At 37.2% G+C, this 25,408-nt stretch overlaps 1 non-coding gene across 1 annotated transcript; it reads left to right on the forward strand.

The window, feature by feature from the left end:
- The first annotated feature begins 6,831 nt into the window (after window positions 1-6,831).
- On the forward strand, window positions 6,832-6,938 carry LOC128282965 (small nucleolar RNA R71). Its single transcript, XR_008273312.1, has one exon. It is a non-coding gene; the product is annotated as a small nucleolar RNA R71 (small nucleolar RNA).
- Window positions 6,939-25,408: the final 18,470 nt, after the last annotated feature.

Below are 25,408 nucleotides of genomic sequence, written 5' to 3' on the forward strand. Positions count from 1 at the left end.
ATATTCGGCCATCAAATTAAGAGCATAGGCGATGTTGAGTCTAAGCTTTGCACATTCGGACATATATATATATGCATGTGTGATTAAATTATTGATAGTAGGGCGATAGCATATGGTTATTAGCCGAATAGCTAAGAACATAAGGTAGCAAGATAAAAATTTTACCATGCCGTTCCGTATGTCATAAAATCATTAAAATGTATGTAGCATAGCAGTTGAATGAGTTAATTTATTTGTTTAAGCTCAAGATCCTAAAGGAGAGGCGTCCAACAAGGGGAAATCGAAGGTCACCGAGTAGCCGACTTGGAATTATTTTACCCAACACAAGGTAAGTCATTAAGCATATAGTTGGTATTGATTTAAATGATCGTAATACCTATGCAATTGTGGTTAATGAGATGAAATATATACAAATGTATATGTATGTAGAGATGAAATTGTCGAATGTAAAAAGGAAGTGAAGCGTATAGAGTGGCTGGTTTTCGGCACTAAGTGTGCGGGCAATAAGTGTTCACGGTTGTGAGATTGGCACTAAGTGTGCGGGCTTGAAATGCATGGCACTAAGTGTGCGAGTTTAAAGTACATGGCACTAAGTGTGCGTGGTTGATTATTAAGCACTATGTGTGCGAACCCATTATATATATATTTTCTATCAATTATTTATATTAAGGGTGCGACCTTACCGAGTCGATTTCGGACAGCAGAAAGGGTAAGTACCTTGAGTTCATGGCTAATAGGTGCTATGTTTATATTTGGAGTTAAGCGTGGTAAGTTTGAACCTATGTGATGATTATAATTGAAGTCACGTACATAAGGTTCATCGTGGAATAGGTGAAAGTTCGCTTAGTTGTATGATTGTAACGAAAATAAAATGGTGTATGGAAATGCCTCAATTATTCTATTGAATAGCGTATGAAATGTCAATGTAGGACTTGGAATGAGATTGAATCGTAAGGTCTAAGAAACTATGGCATAGTTCGGTATGGATGGAGTACTTAGCCCCATTTCGTTGTTTCCTCTTGTGAAAATTTTATTAATGGATGGTAGTGTAATGCTTATGACTTACTGAGTTATATACTCATTCGGTGTTTGCTTGTCACCTATTTTAGGTTTCTTGGACTCGACTTTTTGCGTATTCGGGACCGTCATTGAAGTCATCACACCGACTAGCAACTTTTGGTATTCTCTTCTTAGTTGGTCTAGGAGAACAATTCGGCATGTATAGGCTATTATGTTTTGTTGAAATTTGGTATGTAAAACTTTGGATAGCCATGCGAAAATGGCTTATATACGTTTTGAGCATAATGTTATAGTCATATTGAATGTATATGTTCATTAAGAGGCATGGAAACTATGTAATAGGTAAAGTCTACCTTAAAAATGGATGCTGATAGCGGCAGTGACGTGGATGTGAAAAATCACTAAAAATAGTAGGAATGGAATTAAATAGTGAATAAATTATGTAATCGAACCTTGACAAATCTATTTTCATAAGAAAGTAACGAAATGATCATATGAACAATATATTAGGAGATATTTAAGTTTTCGTAAAATAGGGCCAGGACTGTTTCTGGATTCCCTGTTCCGAATTTGGAAATTCATTATAAATTAACCAGAGATAATTAGAAGTTTTTCCATATATTTAAAGATTCCTTTTCGAGTCTAGTTTCTATAGAAACAAACAGCATCAGTATTGAGGCCCTGTACAGGGAGATATCCAAGTCGTAGTGCCTAAAGGTCAGTGTGGTCGAACCCTGAAACAGGGGAGACTTTAACTAATAAACTGTACTAATTGGCTTGACCAAAAATTCTATAAAAAAAATTTGTAGATGTATATATGAGTCTAGTTTCAGGAAAAATTTACGGAACTGGTTTTCTAGTTTTGGAACTCGAGATATGATTTTTAAGGTGACAGTGACGCAGTTAGCCAGCTCGTCTGGAAATTTAAAATGGACTGTACAATAAGTGATTTAAGTCTGTGAACCCCTCGTGTCTGACTCCGGCAACGGTCTCAGGTACAGGGTGTTACAATTTTATTAGTATCAGAGCTATGGTTTAGTCGGTTCTAGGACTACCATAGCATGTTTAAACAGTCAATGCATAAAAGCCTATGTTTGATTCAAGAATCAACTTTTCTTGCTTGATTCCTTAATTCCTTTAAAGTTTAAACAGTCAATGCATAAAAGCCTATGTTTTAATTCAAGACATATCAATAAAAATCATAAATTAATCAAGATTCATTCTAATAGTGATATGAGTGATTCACGTGAAAATAAGACAAAATTCAGGGATTTTTCTGAAAATGATATAAATAACCCCCCACACTTAAGATGTACATTGTCCTCAATGTAAAAAGGTAATAGATATAAGAGAGGGAGAGAAGTGAAACTTCCTGAATTTGTGGATAAATTCCTTGAATTGGAGTTATTGAGAATAATCGGCCAAGGTAATGATGAGTGTGGAGGAGGAGACTCCGGTGGTGGTAGAGGTTTGTTAGTCCATAAGTCTTGCACCAAAAGAATATTATATTTGGTAGTAGCTATGGTCGTCATCGAGCAGGACATGGCAGTCATTGAGAACCTTTTCTAGTGGAATTGCAATTTCCTAAGTAATAGTGAGCTTTGGAGCTCTTTATAACTGGATAAAATCACTAACTCTTTAGGAAATATAAAGAAGCATAATTACTCGTAAAGAAATAGCCGAGAACATAAATTATCCAATAAAAATTATAAAACCTAAAAAGGAAATAGTATTAAAGGAAAATAAAATAAAAAGTACTTAAAGAAGATAAATAAAGATAAAAATGAAATAAAAATAATAAATAAAAAGTCTTTAAACATCGTCATCGCTGGATGGTTCGCGAAGTGGTGGTGGCGATAAGATATGAAGGTGCTGACAAATCAGATGTAGAGTAGCATCAATGTGATCAAAGCACTGAAAACACTACTGATCAAATCGAGTAAAGTACTCAGAGATGTCAGAGTATGAAGCCGACGCATGAACTGAACGATAGATGGGTGGTGGCTGAGACGATGGGTCCTCATGACGTGGAGGGCCATCATCAATAATGTCCTTTGGGTCCTCCTCCTCAGTGGACTAGACTAGGGTACTGGGGTGGGTCAACTCCAAGTCGACGCTCGATCATCCTCATATGTAGCATACTCGAGATGCCCTGTGGGGACATCTGACCAATGAGGGTGGGGGAAGATGCTTTGGCCGCCATGTTGAGGAGGCCGAAATATCGTACCAGGCAAGTCACATAAGGGGCCGATGGATATGACTCCCTTCCTATGCCGCTCTGTCTGATGGCGAATGGTGAGGGCAATGAAATAGGCAAGGTCAAAGACGTTGCCATTCGCCATACTCTATAAAAAGTAGGCGTCGTGAGTGTTGACGACACCGGTGCTCTCTTGCCGCCCTATTAGAGTGTTGGCCAAGATAACGTGTAAGTACCTCAGGGACGGGGCGAGGGCTGATGCCTTAGAGCAGCTGGGGTCATAGGTGGTCGAAGTAGGAACAAGGGCCTTCCAGTAGTTGGAGGGAGACAAGTGGATGTGGCGATGGAGGGTGTCAAAATCATCGTCGTCCATGAACTCCTCCGTATAGAGCCCCAAAGCGACGCCGAACTCAGGTACGCTCAACTGGCGGACTAAACTGCCGAGACGGAATTGGACCGCTCTGGAATCATCAAAATCTGTCATAAATACTTGAAGATAGAAGGTCGAGTAGAGTTCGAGTGTGAGCTTGAGGTACGTCGACTCGATGATCTCGAAAAAGAGCCCTAGTGGGTCAGTTGTCAGAAGGGCTAAGACCACATCAGCCAATTGGATTTGTTAAAGTGCGGTCCAGTCAATGCAGTGGCACACACCTTGGGGTCGGGCCCGTAGTATTTGAAATAGTTCCTCCTGCGGTCCTTGTGGAAATTGAAGGAATGGGTGTCTGATCTCGACAGTGGGACCGGAGGATGACGCCTCTCCTTTTCACTTCTTTGAGCCGGGGACGGTAGTTTTCTTGCCATGTAGATTACATGGTTTCTGTAATGGCAAGATAAAGTTATAGGAATACCCCCTAGGAATAGCGTGGAAAGATATGCAAGCATGTTAAAATTAATTGGAAATACTTCATAGGGGTTACTGACTAAATAGAAATATCAAATCATTATTATCATTAGGAATATTAGAATAGTGTCAATGAAATACCTAGTGAATGCAGATGGGAATATGGAATATGGCATGAAATCTATGGAAACACAAGAAAGAATGAATGTATCATAAAACACAAGAAGGTAATAGGGAGAAAAGAATAGACAAACGCAATAGTTCTTGGTGGAGGGAGAAGTTAGTCGTCTGAGGAGGTTACAGCGATTAAGGTAGGGTTTTTGGGGAAGGGAATGATGAATAGTGAGGGGTTTATATCCGTGTGCCCTAATTTTAACCCATGTGTATCGTGATTTTCAAAATTGGGCATGTCTGAAATTTGGCCCACGCCCGTGTTCTTTGGGAGCTTTGATGCACACGGCCGTGTTCTGCTTCGTTCGCTTCTCCCACGCCCGTGTATGTATGTCCACGCCCGTGTTGTTTTGTCAGCCTTGACCACGGGTAGTGAGCACGGGCATGTTGCATGCCTGTGTCGTTTTCTCAGTTTCAACCATGGCCTCTAAACACGGGCGTGTCGTACGCCCGTGTTGTTTTGATAGATTCACTGACGGTTATGTCACACGGTCGTGGCAACTTATCGACTCCAGTGTTGGGGAAAAATTTTACTTTGTTTTCACATGGTTGTATCGCACGGTCGTGTTTCCTTTCATTGTATGGGCACGGCCCAAGGCATGCCCGTGGGCCTGGCCGTGTGGTTCTGGAAAACTTGTGTTCAGTGTCTCAGTTAGTGAATTAAATGTTAAAAACTAAAATTTAAAGAAGTTAACACTGTTAGTGCTCGAGTTGCCTCCTGAGAAGCGCTTGTTTATAGTCTAAGCTCGACTTACCTCCCTGTTGGATGGTCATAGTGGTGCGAGAAGTTTACACTCCTGATCCTTGCTATTAATTTTATCAAAATAAGGTTTTAGACGAGTACTATTTACCTTGAACGTACCGAATTTGGGATTAATTACCTCGACTGTACCGTAGGGGAAAATGCTAAGTCTCATAAGAGGGATTTCTCCATTAGGTTCAGAGGTGGCAATCTGAGGGTCTGCTGCATCTAATAGTACTTTGTCTCCAACCTTAAGTTGATTTGGTGAAATATTGAGCTCATCATGGCATGGTTTCGGTTTATCGTGTGATCTCAGTTTCTGTGTCCGCAACTTATCTAGTTCCTCGACCTGTAGCTGTCATTCTACATAGATGGGTTCTTTGTTGTTATTCGAACAAGGCTCATGTTGCTTTTCGACCGTATTTCCTACAAAGAAGGTTGCACCACATGATCAGCATTAGAATAATTTCGACCTTGAAGAGTGATTGTTTCCTCATCCACGCGAAGTGTGAGTTCATCTGTACTAATATTAATTTGTCAATTTTAACGAGTACATCTTCAATAATACCCCCAGGAAATCTGATTGTTTTGTTTGCTAACTGAATGCTCATCCTAGTTTGTTTGGGTTTCCCAAGACCTAATTGTTTAAACATTTTATAAGGCATGACATTGATACTAGCCCCTAAATCAGCCAAAGCATTATTAACATCTAAACTACCAATTGCACAAGGAATCGTAAAACTCCCTGGATCTTTTAATTTGTTGGCCAACTTATTCTGTATTATGGCTGAGCAAACTGCATTTAACTCCACATACGATGCCTCATCCAGTTTCCACTTATTTGTTAAAAACTCCTTTAAGAATTTGGCAGCATTTGGCATCTGCGAAAGAGCTTCAATATACGGTAAGTTGATATGTAATTTTTATAATAATTTAAGGAATTTACTAAATTGTTCGTCTGTGCGGTCTTTTCTTGTCGCATTAGGGTATGGCACCCGTGGTTTGTACTCTTTACTTATCGATTTTTGCTCACTGTAGACTACCTCACCTTTACCTTTACTTACCACCATTCCTTGCTTTGGTTTTGGTTCAGGTTCGACTAACCCTTACTTATCTTGAATGGTAATTGGATTGAACTGTTCCCTTGGGTTAGATTTAGTGTTACTCGGCAGGCTACCTTGTGGTCATTGAAAAATCAATTTGGCGAGTTGGCCTATCTGAGTTTCAAGCCCTTGGATCGACGCTTGTTGATTCTTAAGTGCTATTTCGGTATTCTGAAAGCGAGAGTCTAACACCGAGATATACTTTGTAAGCATCTCCTCAAGGTTCAGCTTCTTTTCCTGTTGGTAAGGTGGTTGTTGAAAACTCGGAGGATGTTGTGGCCTTTGATTCCCTTGACCACCCCACGAAAAGTTGAGATGGTTCCTCCAACCTACATTATATGTGTTACTATATGAGTTATTTTGAGATCTAGAATTATTACCCATATATTGAACTTGTTCCTCCTCGGTGCTAGGGTTGAAGGGTTTATATTCTGTGTATACTCCTCCTCTATTTGAATCGCACCTCATCACTGGATGTACTTGAGTAGAACCGCACAAACTGTCAATCTTTTTATTTAAGAGTTCTACCTGGTTAGATAGCATAGTAACCGCATCGAGCTTGAAAACACCGGCTACTTTTGTCAGCTTTGTTCTCATGACTTGCCACTGATAGTTATTCAGTGACATGTCTTCAATAAATTCGTAAGCCACTTCAGGTGTTTTGTTATTGATAGTCTCACCAGCAGTTGCGTTGATAAGTTGCCTTGTTGAGGGGTTCACGCTATTGTAAAACGTTTGAACCTGCAACCATAAAGGTAACCCATGGTGAGGGTACCTTCTTAATAGGTCCTTGAATCTCTCCCATGCATCATAGAGTGTCTCTAGATCCATCTGCACAAAAGAAGAGATATCATTCCTCAACTTAGCCGTTTTAGCCGGCGAAAAATATTTAAGTAAAAAATTTTTGATCGTTTAACCTTCATGGTAACGAGTTCAACCACTATTTAGCTTTGTTCCTCAATGAAAAGGGAAACAACCGAAGGCGAATGACATCATCAGAAACACCATTGATTTTAAAAGTGTCGTAAAACTCTAAGAAATTCGCCAAATGAGCGTTTGGGTCCTCGTCCTGCAAACCATCAAACTGAACAAACTGTTGTATCATTTGAATTATGTTAGGTTTTAGTTCAAAATTATTTGCAGCAACAGCAGGCCTAACTATCCTTGACTCAGTTCCTGTTAAAGTAGGTTTAGCATAATCATACATAGTGCGTGGAGCAGGATTTTGATTTACTGGATCAGCAGCTATTGCAGGAGGTAGCGACTTTTCTTGATTTTCAGCCATCTCCTCGGTTGTGGTGGAAATATCGTCCTCTTGCTCTTCCTCTGTGTATCTTAGGCTTCACCTTATTTCTTTTCGGTTTTTAAGACCTGTGCGATTGATCTCATTGTGAAAATATAATGGTCCCGATAGGTTTCTTCTAGTCATGCACTATAAAAACCTACCAGAAGCGAATAAATAAAAAATCAGAAAAGAAAATAAAAGTTCAAATTAAAATAAAAGTACAATGGCTAAAGTAATAAAAATCGAGTGTTCCTAATATCTTAGATCCTCAGCAACGACGCCAAAAACTTGATCGTGTGATGTGATACGTGCCATAAGTTTTATAATTTATGAATGTCCGTTCTTGAAAACAAACTATTATCTGGACAAAGGCAAGCGCACCTTATTGAACAGTAGTTTGCATGCTTAATTTGATAAAAAGGACTAAATTGCATAAGGTGTAAAATTAGAGCTCTATAAGTAAAAGGTGTCAAATTGCTATGAATTTTGAATATGAGTGGCCTTAATTGGTAATTAGACCATTGTTTATTTAAGTGGACAAAAATGGGCATTAAATTAAGTGATTTGGATGTTAATTGATAAGGTTAAAAATGTAAATTAATAAAACAACTTAATTAAAATATAGAAAAAGGAAGTATCATCTTCAGAAATGAAGATGGCTACTGAAATTAGGGCATAAGGAAGCCATAATCAAGCTTAAACATTTGGCCATCTCTTTCCTTGTAAATGTAAGTGATTTTTGTCTCGTTTTTAATGATTTTTATGTTTTTAGAGTCGTCATAGCTGAATCTAGCTAGCCTGGGGACTAATTTGCAAATTTTTTAAAAGGTTACGGTTTTACCATGAATGTTTATATGATGTTTGTGATGTTTTATGGAAGAAAATAATGTTTGTTGTTAGTTAAACAACTTTTGTAAAGTGAATTTTGATGAATTTGTCAAATAAGAATTAAATATAAAAATAGGAAATATTCATGGTGAAATTGTGAAAAAAATTGAAATATTTGCCTTCCTAGGGACCTATATGAAATTTAGCTATCGTGTGTTAATGGGATATTGCATGAATTTTCATTTTTATGAGTTAGAGACTAAATTGTAATGAAATCAATATTATAGGGGCAAAAATGTAATTTTGCTAAAATATGATATTTGGATTGAATTGAATAGAGTGATTATTGAATGGGCTGAATTTGATTATTTAGGTCAAGATAAGCATCGTATCGATTTAGATACGAGAAAGGAAAAAGTATTGGATTAGTTGATTATAACTCCTCGTTTGCGATCGAGGTAAGTTCATACGTTTAATTAGCATTTTAATATATTTAAATTAAATGTTATTTTGTTGTATTATCGTATTATGTCTCTACGGAAATATCCAACGAAGTTTCGATGACTTTCGGATCCTGTTTGTACCTTAGGAATATATAAGATACAATTGACATGTCATTAGGGTTACCATGTTTCGAATGCTGATCCTGAACATCCTATCGATGGTTGAGTTTTGGCATGGGTTGCGTACTTGATAGCTTGTTTGAGTAGCATTGTGTAGCTACGTTTCAACCACCAGCTTGTGTAAGCAGACCTATTTATGGCTCGAGAGTGAGCAACTATGTAAGAAATGAGAAGGAAATGGTTTCGACCATATGCTAGCACACAGTGTGTGAGATTCCTGCGTATCTAATATTATTCTAAGTGGTTCAACGGGTATACAAAAGGAAGGAACGATAATTGTTTTGATTAGTAATGCCATGAAAGTATGAAAAGGTATGAGTTGTTGATGCTTAAAGTATGCATAGCTATGTTCATGAAAGTATGAATGCTTATATGCTATGTACATGAAAGCAATTATGTTTTGTGATGAGTTTGCTAAGTTATGTGTTTATCACTAACTTGAATTGTTGTTGATGTTTAGGCTTATGCCAAGCTATGTTGGATAGTTCATAAATTGATTTTAAGCTTAAATATTGAAATTGTAAACATTGTTTATAATTTACGAACTTACTAAGTTTACTTTGTGATATTTTCTTTGTTGGTTTTAGATAATCGGAAGATCGTTCGGGTTGGAAGCATATTAGAGATCCATCACATTATCTATCGGCTATACCGATAGATTTTGATGATTTTGAGTCATAGTTATAATGGCATGTATAGGTGTTTTGTGGTTTGATGAAATGGCCATTATATATATGAATTGTAAATTTGGGACTTTTTGGTTGATGAATAGGTTGTTATGTTGACATGTAAATGTAAAGTTTTAATTGTTAACATTTTGGCATTTTGATGCTTAAATGGTGAATGATGGATTGGTAAATCAAATGCATGCTATGATATGTTGTTTCGATATGCTTGATTGTGGTTGTTGAGGTATGGAATTTGAAAGTAAACTTTAAGTTGATAAATGGCTATTTGGCATGTTTGGATGTATTGTCATATGGTCAAGTTTGCTAAGGTAGTGATGATAGGTGTTGAATGGTCATATTGGTGTTTGTGAGTGTGAGAATGGTGTGTGAACATTAAGGAAATGGTTAGTATAAAACTAGTTACATTGGTTAGTTGATTTGTGGTTAAATTAGTATATGTATAATCATGTTTGAATGTTGAGATTGAGGTGCCTTTTGGGGCATATTGGTTGTATGAACTTGCACCATATTGTTTTAGCTTGATTATGCATGGTTTAGGCACAATTTTAATGCATGATAATAGACGCATTTGGTTTGTGTAAGTGACTAAGCTTTGGGTGAGAAAAATGACTTGGAAACGACCTATCTTTTGTCCGCACAGCCAGAGACACGAGCGTATGTCTTAGCCGCTTGTGACACACGGCCATGCGACACGACCGTGTGTCTCTTGTAGCTTACAAAGGGTTGCAAGTCAACCAGTTACACGGGCACAAACACGGGCTGGGACACGGTCGTGTGTTCCTATTTTGATTACCCACACGGCCTGAGACACGGGTGTGTGCCTCAGCCGTGTGACCCCTACAGTATGAAAATTTTGAATTTTTTCCCAAAAATTCTATATGTTTTCGATTTACTCTCGATTCAATTCTAATTTGTTTTTAAGGCCTCGAGGACTCGTATAAGGGACAATATGTATGAGATTGAATAATATTTCTATGATTTATGATATGCTTTGATATATTTTGAATATTTGATTGTGAGAGACGTAAACTTTCGGTAATATTTCGTTGCCTTATTCCGGCGATGGATAGTCGCTAGGGGTGTTACATTTATTGGCATCAGAGCTACGATTTAGTCGATTCTCGAACTGAACGTAGTATGTGTGAGTCTATAAATACATGCCATTATATAACCTGTGATAATGTGATAACTCCTGACTCGTTTTGAAATTCATATAGTAATGACTTACAACAGAGCAAACTCTAATGAGATAGAAAGTAACGTGCAAGCCTCCATTCACGGAGCAGTGTCGAGTGGTACAAGGCCCGTATTTAAGGGCCGAGGAGGAGAGGCTAAAGAAGCATTCTTCAAGATGATGAGTGAATGATTTACTGAGTTTGTTCAAACAAACCCAGCTGCTCAACGACCTCTAACCTCACTTGTTCCCCAACCGGTCCCCGTTATTCCTCAAGGTTTGGAACCTTTATGCGTGAATAAGCTGCCTGTTGATAAGATCCGCAAATATGGGGCCTAAGAATTCATAGCTATATTTGAAGATGATCTTGAGAGAGTGGAATTCTAGTTAGCAAACACGATCAGAGTTTTTTACGAGGTATCTTGTTCACTGGCTGAATGTGTTAAATGTGTTGTATATTTATTGAAAGAATTAGCTTATAAATAGTTGAATACGTTGATTTAAGTTATGTTGAGAGAGCGTATAAGTTGGGAATTCTTCCAGACTGAGTTCAGAAAAAAATATAAGTCAGAGGTTTTCTTGATCAGAAACACAAAAAGTTCCTTGAGCTTAAACATGGTCATATGTCAGTGTCTGAATATGAAAGAGAATTCATCAAATACAACAAGTATGCCAGAGAATGTATTCCAACCAAGGTCGCTATGTGTAAGTGGTTTGAAGACAGGTTAAACGAAGATATAAAGTTATTAGTCAGAATTCTTGAATTGAGAGAATTTATTGTTCTGGTTGATCGAGCAATAAAGCCAAAGAACTTAGCAAACAGAAGAGAAAAGCTGATTACAAAGCTCAGGATTCGAGAAAGAGATCTGTAGGAAAGTTGAATCAGTTGATGTCAAATAGGTTGAAAGAACTCCATAACCGTTCGATTGGTTCGGTGAGATATCCTAGTAGAGATCGAGGTAAACAACATACGAGTTCTAAAGCTCAAGCTACGTTGGTAGCGAGTGTTGACAGCGTTAAAGCCAACAAGCCTAATTGTTAGTGATGTGGAAGATGACACTTTAGTGAGTGCCGAATGAAAGATGGGGCCTGTTTCAGATATGGTTCACATGAATACTTTATTCGAGATTGTCCAGAGTTACTTGAAAAGGAAAAGAATCAGACCGTTCGACTGAGTAATACAGCTGTGAGAGGGAGGAAAATACTTTTGGGAAAATTCAATTGATTGAGACAATACGTAAGGAAAAATCCACCTAGACTTCACTTGCTATTTGACTCTGAATCAGACGATTTATTTATTTGACTTGATCCGTAGAAATCCCTAAATTATATTATTATCCCTCTCAAGACTAATAACGTCTAACCCTAGGTTGAATAATTGAAATCTCTTTCTAATTAACACCCTAGAATTGCATTAACTTGATCTATGGATTCCCTTATTAGGTTTCACCCTAATCCGGAAAAATCTTGTCACCCTATCTCTAGGCACGCAATCAACTCTGCTTAATTATGACAATTTTACTCTTAGACAGGGTCTATTCCTCCTCTAAATAAGAGAGTTAACTTGAATCAATATCCTGGAATATTAAAACAAGAATTAAGAACACATAATTAGAACAAGTCAAATATTTATCATACAATTCAGATAATAATAACAAGATCTGTTTTAGGTTTCATTCCCCTTAGGTATTTAGGGGGTTTAGTTCATATTTATGAAATAAAACATCTCAAAAGCATAAAGATAACAAAACATAAGAAAACCCAAAACTCCTGAAGGAACTTGAAGGGAGATCTTCAGTCTTGATGATGAATCCGGCTCTTGAGATGGATCAATCAGCTTTCCTTGAGTAATTCCTTGCTTCCTCCTCTACGTCCCCCTTGTAAGTGCCTCCTCAGGTGTTTAAATAGGCTTTAGAATACCCAAGAGCCCTCAAATTTGGCTTTTTTCCGAATTGGACTAAACTTGGGGTCGGTAGGGACACGCTTGTGTGACACGCTCGTATGCGATTACTTAAGGTCGTGGTCAAGGCTTTTAAATGGTCACAGGCGTGTGATCTACCTGTGTAAGTCGTGCTTCGATCTTACCAAAGGGACACGGCCGTGTGACACGCCCGTGTGAGGAAGTTGTAATATCCCGAATTAGGGCCTAATTGGAATAGTGGTTTCAAGATCATAAATTCGAGATAGAAATAATTATTTTATTATCATTTTAAGGTCTATGGCATGATTTCATGATTTTGTGAAAATTTTGTTTAGAAATTTTATCGATAGAGGGTCCAATTTGATATTTAGGACTAAATTGCAAAAGTTGTAAAATATGTGTTCTAGTTCACAAAGGTACTAAGTACTTGTGAGTAATTGGTTTTTAAAGTGGAGGTCCTTGGATAGAATTAGACCATTATACTAGTTTGGACAAAAATACCTAAAGGAAGATAAAACACCATAGTTTTTAATTAAGGGCATTTTGGTCATTTAGTTATTAAAATGAATTAAAAACAAAATTAAAAGCCAAATTTTGTCCATCTTCAACCCTTGGCCGAATTTCACATGAGGAAGACATAGATAGGGATTTTCAAGCTTCCAAGCTCGATTGTAAGTCCATTTTAGCCCCGTGTTTAATGTTCTTTACGTTTTTGAGTCCCGGTAACTTGATTAAGCTTATTGTAGTAATAATTTAACCTAGGGTTTATATTTGGAAAAATACCCATAGGTGAAATGTGTTTATTTTGATGTTTTATGGTAGTATATGAAGCTTGAAATTGTGTTAAACAACTTTTGCTCAGCGATTTTACGTGAAAACGAGTAAAACGACATAATCGATAAAAATACCTAATGTTCATAAGTACATGTTAGAGTGAGAATTTGATGTTCCCATAGAAGGGAAAAATGATAAAAATGTCATAAAACATAAGAAAACAGGATGAAGTTTAATTTTCGAGCCTTGGAGCAAAAGTGTAAATATGTAAAAGTTTAGGGGCAAAAATATAATTTTGCCAAAGTTTGAGTCAAGGACTGTTTTAATAAATGTGAGTATTAAATAAGCTAAATTTGTTATTTTAGATCAAGAGAAACAAGATTCGAGTCGTGATCGAGGGAAAAAATAAAGTTTACGAGGAATAGGCTCGATTTCTAACATTTTGTACCGAGGTAAGTTCAGGTGTAAATGTAGTAACATAATTGTCATTTTAAGTAATTTAATGTTATATATATGATATGATGATTATTATCATGAAATATTATGCTTTGTGGATTATTATTTAGTAATATGCAAATTATGTGAGCTACTTGATAAATATGAAATGCTATCAAGTATCAGTTCCGACATTCCGTGGAAGACAGCAAAGATGTGTGATTGAGGAAAATCTCGTTTGAACCTTGGGAATAGATTAGGATACAAGTGACATGTCACTAGGATATTTGAGTTCTGAGCTCGTTGAGTTGAGTCCGAGTTCATGAGATGTAGCTAGGCATCTAAACTCGTTGAGTTGAGTCCGAGTTCACTTATGGATGCGAACGCCCAAGCTCGTTGAGTTGAGTCTGAGTTCACTTATGGGCGGGTTTCACGGTAGCTTGGTTACATAATTTCCACAGGCTATTGAGTTTGTTTAGCTGTGGGTATGGCACTTATGTGCATGCAATCCGTGTATCCAAATTATATTCCGATGTGTTCAACGAGTGAATCTTAAGTGAATAAGGAGAATGCTTAAGACGAAGGTGACATGTTGGTAAGTGTGGGGAATGAGAAAATTTGGATAGGTATGCACACTTACCAACATGTCACCTTCGTCTTAAGCATTCTCCTTTCTTTTTCCCCTATTTAGTTCCGGTATTTGCTTATCTTTATCTATAGTATATCAAATTTAGCCCATTCAATAGTTATTCAATTCAATTAAGCCCATATTTCCTAATTTTGGCAATTTACACATTTGTCCCTAATAATTTACATTTTTCACAATTTAGCTCCTAAGTTCGTAAAAAATAAAATTCATTCAATTTTCATGAAACCCAAGCCTAGACGAATTTATTATACAATACTAGCAGCCCATATTTTTACTTTATTCACACTTTTAACCACAACATTTCACATTTTCTCAATTTAATCCCTTGATTGACATTTTTGTCAAAAATCACTTAACAAAAACTATTAATCTAACATCAAACCTTCCAAAACTATCATTAATTATCTAAACAACCAAGAATTTAACAATGGCATCATTCAAAATCTATAATAATTTCGAAATCTAAGGTACGGGCTAGATAGACTACGAAGCAACGATCTTAAAAATGAAAAAATCATTAAAAACCAATAAAAAAACATGCCTTAATCTAGCCATCAAAGTAGCCGAATGTTCAAACTTGTTTAATAGCTTTCTCAAGCTTTAGTTTTGGTGGAAAAGATGAACATTTGCATGCATTTTCATGTTTTGTTTTAGTTAATTAATCATAATAGCTATTTTACCATTTTAACCTTTGTAATTAAACATAAAAATCATGCAATTTAAGTCCATTTCCGTCCAATCATGTTATTAGTGGGCTAATTTCAAACCAAGTACTCATACATTTTAATTCTATACCTATTTAATACATTTAAACAATAGAACTCAACTTACAAGCACTACGCGATTTAATCCTTTTTACCGAATTAAGCATTTAAACGGTTAAATTTCTTAACGGAATTTTAACATAATAATTCTATCATGCTGTAAAATTAATAAAATAATAAAATAAATATTTTGACATCAAATTTTTGGTCCCGAAACCACTATTCTAATTTAACTCAAAAACGGGCTGTTACACATCATATGAGGATAACAAAAACAAGACGGGGTTATTGGACTAAGTAATTGGATGAATTGCTCCTAAAGAGTATATAATAAGGAGTTTTCAATCATGGTACTTATTGTGGACTAACTCCATGATTAAGTAAATTGTGAATTATCGGGAGGAAGCTTTTGGACATAATTACAATTGCTCAAGCCTAATTGTATATGTCTAATTAATCGCTCTGCTGACTCAACAAAAGCTCGATCAGATTGAATTTGAATTAGAAGAAAGTTCTATGAATTTGGAGATAATTTAATTGAGTTGATATATTCAACGTGGAATTAAATTAGACAATGGTGAAAATTGTGCAACTAAAGAATTTGATTAAAGAATTTTCTTGAAAAATTAATTTGGAAAATCTAAGTATTTTTTGGGAAAATTAATTTTGATTAAGTAAAATTAAAATAATCAAATTAATATGATATTTTTGGAAATTAATTTTCAAGTCAGACAATTGGCCCAATAGGAAATTGAACTTGAAAATTAGACCTGAGATCGAAAATTGGGCTTGAGAACTGTAACACCCCAAACCCGGCCTAGACGTTATGGCTGAATCTGGTATGTCACATCAAAGCGTCGTTCAAAAATTGAGTTGTCGTTAAAAGTTCATTTCTATGATTAAAACCTTTTCCTCGAGGTTAGCAAATCATCTTGTCAAAAACGTTTACTTACTCTCTGGCATTGATACTTTATGTTATTTCAAATTGCGGAAGCTACTAAAGTTTGAAATATAAAAACGTTTGATTTTAAGTTTTTTTTTTTGAAAATAGTTATTAATTTTGAAAATTCATGTTTAGCAGTTTTAAATAAGGAAATCAAAAGCCCAATTAAAACTTAAACCCACTATTTCCTTATTACAATATCCAAAACCCAATATGAAATTTAAAATAAAAAGTCTACAGCAGAGCATCAGCGGTCGTGTGGCCACGTCCGAGTCTCTCGCGGCTCTAAATCACCTAAGGCTGGGGATTAGCTGTACAGTTAGACAGAAGGGTGAGTTTGCGAAAACTCAGTGTGTAATCCCTTATAATACGAACAGTCAGACATACATTATGCGAAAACAAACTAGGCTTGAGCCCATTACAGAAACAGTATTAGGTGGGCCTTAGCCCATTAATAGAATCAAGTGGGCCTAGCCTAATACAGAATCAGTATTAGATGCAGATATGCAAACAGATTCCCAGCCCAGTCCAACCAATACACCACCAACCACCACACCATGTAGGGATAAAATCGACCCACCCAGCCAACACACCAAGCTTAGCACCGGTTGCGGTACTAAGTCAACAGAACGGCTCATAGCCGTAGACATAATGGCTAAAGGCCATAAATATCGCAGCAACACTGCCAGTTAACAAAATGGCTATAAGCCATAAGTATCACAGAAAGGCTAAAAGCCTTGTACAAAACGGCTATAGGCCGTAGACTTCCTCCGTCCATAATAACCCAACCCCATGCAATATGTCATGTCATAAATATTACGAGCATGCAAAGTCATACTCAGTACAATCATATATGTAAATCATAGCCACATCAGTCATACGGAACATAAAGGCATAATTATCATTCTACCATATAAGGGTATTACGGTTATTTTACGCTACAAGGGTATTTCTGTGATTTTACAAATCGGGTTCTTAACGACCCAACCGAAGGTCCACCGTCGCCTCGAACGACTTAAGTAACCTAAACAGACATAATGGTGCAAATAGGCCTAAAGCCCATTACTAGTGGGCCCATACCTTCGTGTGGCCCTTTTAAATACTGTTATGTGACCTACATAGCCCAGTCCAATAATTATTACAAATTGCATATTTAATCCATGTGGGGCCCATGAGCTTATTGGGCCTACATGGCCCATCTAGGCCCAACGTGTCCCAGAACTACCTAAGTTGTGTACGCGGCATGACAAGTCTATATACGTCCCACTTAACAGTAAAGTTTACCCATGTGGGCCCATGGGCCCATTGGGCCCATACGGCCCATAAGATCGCTCATGATGGCCTTCCACGACGTACGCCCACATTTCGCGGGCTTGGTTTACCCCACAAGCGATCACACGCTCGTAAGGCCTCAAATACTGAAGTTTCAGCTTTTCGGCTTTTGCAGACTTCCAACAAATAAGGGCGTGAATACACACCTGCTTATGAGAACACGACGAAGTCCACGATCACCAACTTTGGTTAAGCAGGTATGAAATAATCCCTCCTAAACCCAGTGATCACCAACTCATCTTGTTCGGTCTATTTAAAGCCAGCTTCTCGCTAATTCTCCTGATAGCTTCCCGATGTGGGATTACTCTCAACCATTAGGAAAATTCCTTATTTTTTTATGACCACTTCAACCACAGAGTTCCAGTCTAACTCCACATCCTACACAGCTCAAACAGTAAAATAACTATTTCATTGTACATCCCAAGACTTGAACCTCAGACCTCACAGTTACACAACACGCCACCTTGCCATTTCATCACAGGCTCTTTCTGTGTTACCATTTTAGCCTCAATTAATTATTCAATTAATTATAAGGTCTACAGGCCAAAGTCCAGGTTCCATTAAAAGAAAAACAAAAATAAATTACAAGAGCCAGGACTTGAACCCAAGCTCCCTTACAACCTTAATGACGCCACAACCACAAGACCACATGCTTCCTTATGACATTTATTTAACACAATAATTTAAAAGGCCTTTATCCAAGCACCCAGGGTTTTATTCACTTAAAACCAAAATTTTTGCTAAAGCCCAGATTTGAACCCAAGATTTCTCCAACACTTCTCAGGTCCATTAACCACCAAAGTAGACATTTAATTGCGTTATTTCCTTGCAGAATTAAATATTTATATACAACCTCCTTACGGACCCATACTCAAGGCCCAATACTTCTAGGCCCAAATTCAGGGCGTTACAATTCTACCCCCTTAAAGAAATTTCGTCCTCAAAATTTCCAACTATCAGAATAGTCGTACAACCTAGCCAACCACACAACGCTCTTGTTGCGCACTCTGATCCTAATAATAGAAGCACGCACCAAACCATCTATCCATCAGAGGGGATAAATATCACATGCATACCATTTCCAGAACACACACAAAATAAATACAAACTCTAAATTCAAGTGTAGCAACACAGTATAATATCTAAAGAAATCACAGTGTTTTTTTTATCTACTGCTTTTCAATGAAAACAAATAACAGTTTAAGAAACTTACGGATTCGGCACCGGAGACTCGATGTGCCACACTTTTCAGAAAAATACCTCAAAACACTTCACATGTTTGAAAAACACCTTATGAAATATAAAATTTTGAAAACCCATTCTACCGTCGAGTTTTGCAACTTGACTCTGATACCACTAATTGTAACACCCCAAACCAGGCCTAGACGTTATGGTCGAATCTGGAGTGTCACATCAAAGCGTCGTTCAAAAATTGAGTTGTCGTTAAAAGTTCATTTCTATTATTAAAACCTTTTGCTATTGGTTAGCAAATCATCTTGTCAAGAATGTTTACTTACTGTCTGGCATTGATAGTTTATGTTGTTTAAAATCGCGAAAGCTACTAAAGTTTGAAATATAAAAACATCTCTTTTTAAGTTTTTTTGAAAATAGTTATTAATTTTGAAAATTCGTGTTTAGCAGTTTTAAATAAGGAAATCAAAAGCCCAATTAAAACTTAAACCCACTAAGGCCGAATTACATAATCCAAAACCCAGCACAAAATTTAAAATAAAAAGTCTACAGCAGAGCATCAGCGGTCGTGTAGCCACCTTCGAGTCTCTCGCGGCTCCAAATCGCCTAAGGTTGTGGATTACCTGTACAGTTAGATAGAAGGGTGAGTTTACAAAAACTCAGTGTGTAATCCCTTATAATACGAACAGTCAGACATACATTATGCGAAAACAGACTAGGCCTGAGCCCATCACAAAAACAGTATCAAGTGGGCCTTAGCCCATTAACAGAATTAGGTGGGCCTAAGCCCAATACAGAATCAGTATCAGATGCAGATATGCAGACAGATTCCCAACCCAGTCTAACCAACACACCACCAGCCAATACACCATGTGGGGATAAAATCAACCCACCTAGCCAACACACCAAGCTTAGCACCGGTTGCGGCATTAAGTCAAGAAAATGGCTCATCGTCGTAGACAGAACGGCTAAAGGTCATAAATATCGCAGCAACGCTACCAGTTAACAGAACGACTATAAGCCATAAGGATCACAGAAAGCTAAAAGCCTTGTACAGAATGGCTACAGGCCGTACACTTCCTCCGTCCATAATAACCCAACCCCATGTAATATGTCATGTCATAAATATTACGAGCATGCAAAGTCATACTCAGTATAATCATATATGTAAATCATAGGCACATCAGTCATACAGAACATAAGGGCATAATTGTCATTCTACCATACAGGGGTATTACGGTCATTTTACACTACAATAGTATTTCAGTGATTTTACAAACTGGGGTCTTAACGACCCAACCGAAGGTCCACCGTCGCCTCAAGTGACTTAAGTAACTGAAACAGACATAACGGTGTAAATTGGCCTACAGCCCATTACTCGGCCCAAATGGGCCCACACCTTCGTGTTGCCCATTTAACCCAAGTTTAGGTACTGCTATGTGACCTACATAGCCCAGTCCAATAATTATCACAAATTACAGATTTAATCCGTGTTGGCCCATGAGCTCATTGGGCCCACACTGCCTATTTAGGCCCAACGTGGCCCAGAACTACCTAAGTCGTGTGCACGACATGACAAGTCTATATATGTCCCACTTGGCAGTGAAGTTTACCCATACGGGCCCACAGGCCCATACAGCCCATTCTGGCACAGGCCCATGAGATCGCTCATGGTGGCCTTCCTCGACGTACTCCCACGTTTCGTGGGCTCGGTTTACCCCAGAGCGATCGCCTTTTCGGCTTTTGCCGACTTCCAACAAAGAATGGTGTGAATACACACCTGTTTATGAGAATACGTGAAGTCCACGATCACCAACCTTGGTTAAGTAGGTCTAAAATAATCCCTCCTAAACCTAGTGATCACCAACTCATCTTGTTTGCTCTATTTAAAGCCAGCTTTTCGCCAGCTCTCATGATAGCTTCTCGATGTGGGATTACCTTCAACCATTAGGAAAATTCCTTATTTTTTTATGACCACTTCAACCACAGAGTTCCAGTCCAACTCCACCTCTTACACAGCTCAAACAGCAAAATAACTACTCCATTACATATCCCAAGACTTGAACCTCAGACCTCACAGTTACACAACACGCCACATTGCCACTCTACCACAAGCTCTTTCTGTGTCACCATTTTAGCCTCAATTAATTATAAGGTCTATAGGCCAAAGTCCAGGTTCCTTTAAAAGAAAAACCAAAATAAATTGCAAGAGCCAAGACTTGAACCCAGGCTTCCTTACAACCTTCATGACGCCACAACCACTAGACAACATGCTTCCTTACGACATTTATTTAACACAATAATTTAAAAGGCCTTTATCCAAGCACTTAGGGTTTTATTCACTTAAAACCAAAATTTTTGCTAAAGCCCAGATTTGAACCCAAGATTTCTCCAACACTTCTCAGGGCCATTAACCACCAAAGTAGACATTTAATTGCGTCATTTCCTTGCACAATTAAATACTTATATACAACCTCCTTAAGGACCCATACTCAAGGCCCAATACTTCTAGGCCCAAATTCGGGGCGTTATAAGAACCCAAAACCAAGATCGTGACTGAAGAACTAATTGAATTAGGCCTGGTACGTGAAACTGGATAGACAGTTCAACCGGTGGAAAGACCAGATCGGCCGACTCGTCACTGGCCCAAACCGAATCGACAACAACCGAACCGGCTTGAGGTGCTTTAGGGTTGTCGCACATGCGATGGTACCACCGGACCCATTGGTGGCAACGGCGGTGATGGCAGCATTTCGGTGGACAGTGGGTGGTCCTTTGATAGATGAACAGCGAAGGAATCACACTCCTACTGGGAATCTACCGTATAATTTGATTTTGGGTTAACTATTCCCAAAATAATATTATTTTTATAAATTTAATATTAAATTTAATTTAATACTTATCTTAATAGTATTTTATTAATTTAATATTAAAATAAGTATAATAAATTTAATTTAATATTTATCTAGTATATAAATATTCTATTATTTTAATAGATTTAATATTAAATTTAATCTAATATTTTTATTGTTAAGTATTATAATAATTTAGTATTAAACTGATTAAGTTTAATCATAGTTGAACTCTCTAAACTCCCGATATAAGTAGAGTTATGGGTCATTATTTTTTAACACAGTTGAATTCAAGAGAAAGGTATAAATAGAAAACTCTCTAAGGAAATTATTTCAGAAAATTTCTAGAGATTTTTTTTATTTACAACTTGGTCCAAATGTTTAGAGACATTGTGAAATTACTCCACTAGTAATTTTGTGGAAAACTTTTTGATTTGAAGCGAGCCTACACTCGATAGATGTGAGCTTAAGGATAGCGAAAAAGACTACTCAGTCGAAGCGCTCATCCTAGACGATTCAGAAAGGTACAATTTTGATTAAGTGCTTATTACTTTAGATAACATAACCAAGTTCTTTTTTGGAAAAAAATTTAGAACTCTGGTTTTTCCCTTAAACTTATTTTTCGCTGCGTTTTCCAAACCCTATTTTCCAACGATTGGTAACAGAGTTAGGTTGTGCTCTATCTTTAAGTATAAACAGACAATCAAAATAGATTTCTCTTTTTCTTGAATGATTTGATTACATAGAAAGTGGCATTCCTTAAATCTTATACATGTTTAGACTTATATATGGGAATAGATGTAATATTATGTGTTTATTATACAATTGTTATTTTTTGCCAAGATTGTGGTTTTGTGCTTATGTGATTATGAAATTGTGCATGGTAATGAAAAGCTAAAACATGTGATATGTGGATATAGTGACTGTTGTGAAAAGTGTAAGTGTATAAATGATATCTATATGTGTGAAATAACAATGATAATGTTTTGCAAAAAAATGTAACATGCAGTGATAGTGCACGGATAATCGGTAAGTGATATGTGATTGTTGTTCGGGTAATTTGGCCTTGTGATCTTGAAACCATTGGATATAGTTGGTATACTATAGGATTATGAGTACTCACATATATGTATAGTGATTTTGGGGCATTGAGGCATTGGGATATGTTGGAAGAATAAGGGAATGTGAGCTAAGCTCCATTCAACGGAACATGTGAGGAGAAATAAGTAGAATGTTAGCTTTACGCTACACTTTTGTGACATGTTTGACTCTATGAGTCTTTGTTTGGTGTGTTGGAGATTCGTGTATCTGATGAATGATGATAGAGATCACTATATGTTTCATAACCCAAGTGTCAATCTATCATATTATATGTAACTGTGTGGAACATGTTTTATGCCTAATGGAGTATGTGCTATATTGCCAATTTATTATTATATGTGAATTGAGAGAACTGTGACATATGTTGATTAAATATGTGTGTTACATGATATATGTTTGCATGAATATGTAAATGCTATGTAGTAGAACCGGTAGATAAAGCAAGGTTAGGTACTCTATGACACTGGACATAAGACTATTGTAATTGTACTTAAATGGTTGTCTTAAGGATGCATGATGATATGTTTGTGATGTGGTTATTCTAATCATTCACTCAGCTTGTTAAGCTCACCCATTCTGTTCTCCACCTATTGCAAATTAGTTGCATACCAGTGTGAGTGATGTGGTTTTCCGAGAGGTGATCCAAGCAAGTTTAGTGTTATCCCGTAGGTGTTCTTTATTTATTTACATTTTTGGAAAAAGGCAATGTAGTAGACTTGTTATAGCCATGTTGATTTCTAGACATTTTGCTAGTCTTTGATTTGGTTTATAAAGATTACATGTTTTTCATATGCTTACTTCCATGAACATGAGAGTGGCTCGACGTTTCTTGATCGGATGTGATTTTGTGATTTTGAACTACTGATATGGCCATTGAATGATTATTTGTTGAAGTAATTGAGGTATGATGATTAGGAACTAAAGTGGAATGGAATAATTGCATATGTATGCTGCATTTTTTAGGTCTAGAGTAGAGGTATCGATATTTGGGTTTTAAAAATTGATACTCTTTTGCTTGAAACGTGCAGGAAGTTAGAATAGAGATTTTGTATCGATACCCTTGCTCAAGTATCGATTCTTCGGGTTAATTTATCAATATTTCATGACAAGTACCGATAATTTTTTAGATTTGGGTTTTCAAACAAGATACAGAATGCAAGTTTGGTATCATTATTCTATGTGGTATCGAAACCACTTAGAGAGAATATCGATACCCTAGTGTCAGTATTAGAGCTTTAGATTCAATAACTCTCAAATCTAGGTGATTGTGGTTTGTGCAGAGTTTCGAAACTACGAGTTTCAACTTCCTTACTTTCATAAAATGGCTTATATAACTATGTTAGAATTGCATGAGTATTATTTGAAATGATTTGATTAAATTGCATGAGGGGAAGGAACGGGAACACATTGTCTTAATCCTAAATTTTGCTTATAGGAATGAGACTTGGATCACCTTCTCGCCATTCACACTGTTTATCTTGGTTGTTTGTATGCTAGATTACTAGATATGCCTCCTAGATGTGTTAATGCTAGGGCTAGTGCTAAAGAGGATGGCACATCCTCTACACCTCCTATTCTGACCTGTAGAGTGAATATACCTGATGAGGGTGTAGGTCCTCTGATAGAAGCTCTGATAGGAGTGTTTCAACAGATTGCTGGTGTTAATCCTGCTCTTGCACTTGCTAATCCCACATCTGTGAATTGTTGGTTGCCGCTTGAACATATTCGGGTGTTGGGTGGTAAGGAATTCTCTGGGGTGAACGGTATTGATCCTACCATAGCTGAGTATTGGTTGGAAGGAGTTGAAAGAAGTTGAAAAGTTGGGTTGTGCAATGTCGTTACTCGATGTTGAGGCTCATCGTTGGTGGAATACGATTAGCAGAAGTATTGTTTTTGATAGGATAACTTGGAGTCACTTTCGTGAGGTTTTTAAGAGGAAGTTTATAGGTGAGTAGTATATGGAGGCTTGTAAGCATGAGTTTCTAGATTTGATTCAGGGTGATTTATCCGTCGTTGATTATGAGGCTGAGTTTGTGCGATTTAGTTAATACGCTCCTAAGATGATTTTTTCTAAGAGGGATCGATGTAAGTGGTTTTTTTTTGGGCTTAATCATGAGATCCGAGTTTATTTGGTATCTTAGAGTGTGGAGATGTTAGAATAAGTTAGCTGAGAGAGCTAAGGCAGTTGAGGAGACCTTAGTGAAGCCACCTTGTTTTGTGGTTACTAACTTTAGTAAAGGAACATCTAATGGTGTATCGAGTAGACGGCCTAAGAGAGGGTGTGACAGTCATAGCTCTGGTAGGGGAGCGAGATGTGGGTCTTAGCCGAGTCAATCTAGACAGCAGAGTAGTAAAGTGATTAGTGCTAGTGGTTCAATGGGTGGTTCTGGATGGTCGTTTTGTGCACACTATGAGCGTAGGCCTTCTGGAGGGAGTCTTAAGTAGGCGGGTGGATGTTTTAAATGTGGTTCAAAAGAATATTTCCTTAGGTATTTTTTGAATAGAGTTAAGGTTTCACTGACTCAGAGTTCAGTACTTGCTTCTATGTCTACTAAAATTCGTGGTCACAATAGAGGTAATGGGAAACCGGTTGAGTCCAGAGGTCAAGCTTGGCAGGTTTGGCAGCGAATTGTAGCTCATACTATTGCTACACAGGTTGAGTCTAAAGGTTAAGCTCAAGTTTATGCTGTTAAGAAGCCTGAAAATCAGGATCCAACTGATGTTGTTACAGGTACTTTTACATTGTAGTCTACTCTATTGTTTTCTTTAGTTG

This window comes from Gossypium arboreum, chromosome 10 (genome assembly GCF_025698485.1).
Source record: "Gossypium arboreum isolate Shixiya-1 chromosome 10, ASM2569848v2, whole genome shotgun sequence".
Taxonomy (NCBI): domain Eukaryota; kingdom Viridiplantae; phylum Streptophyta; class Magnoliopsida; order Malvales; family Malvaceae; genus Gossypium; species Gossypium arboreum.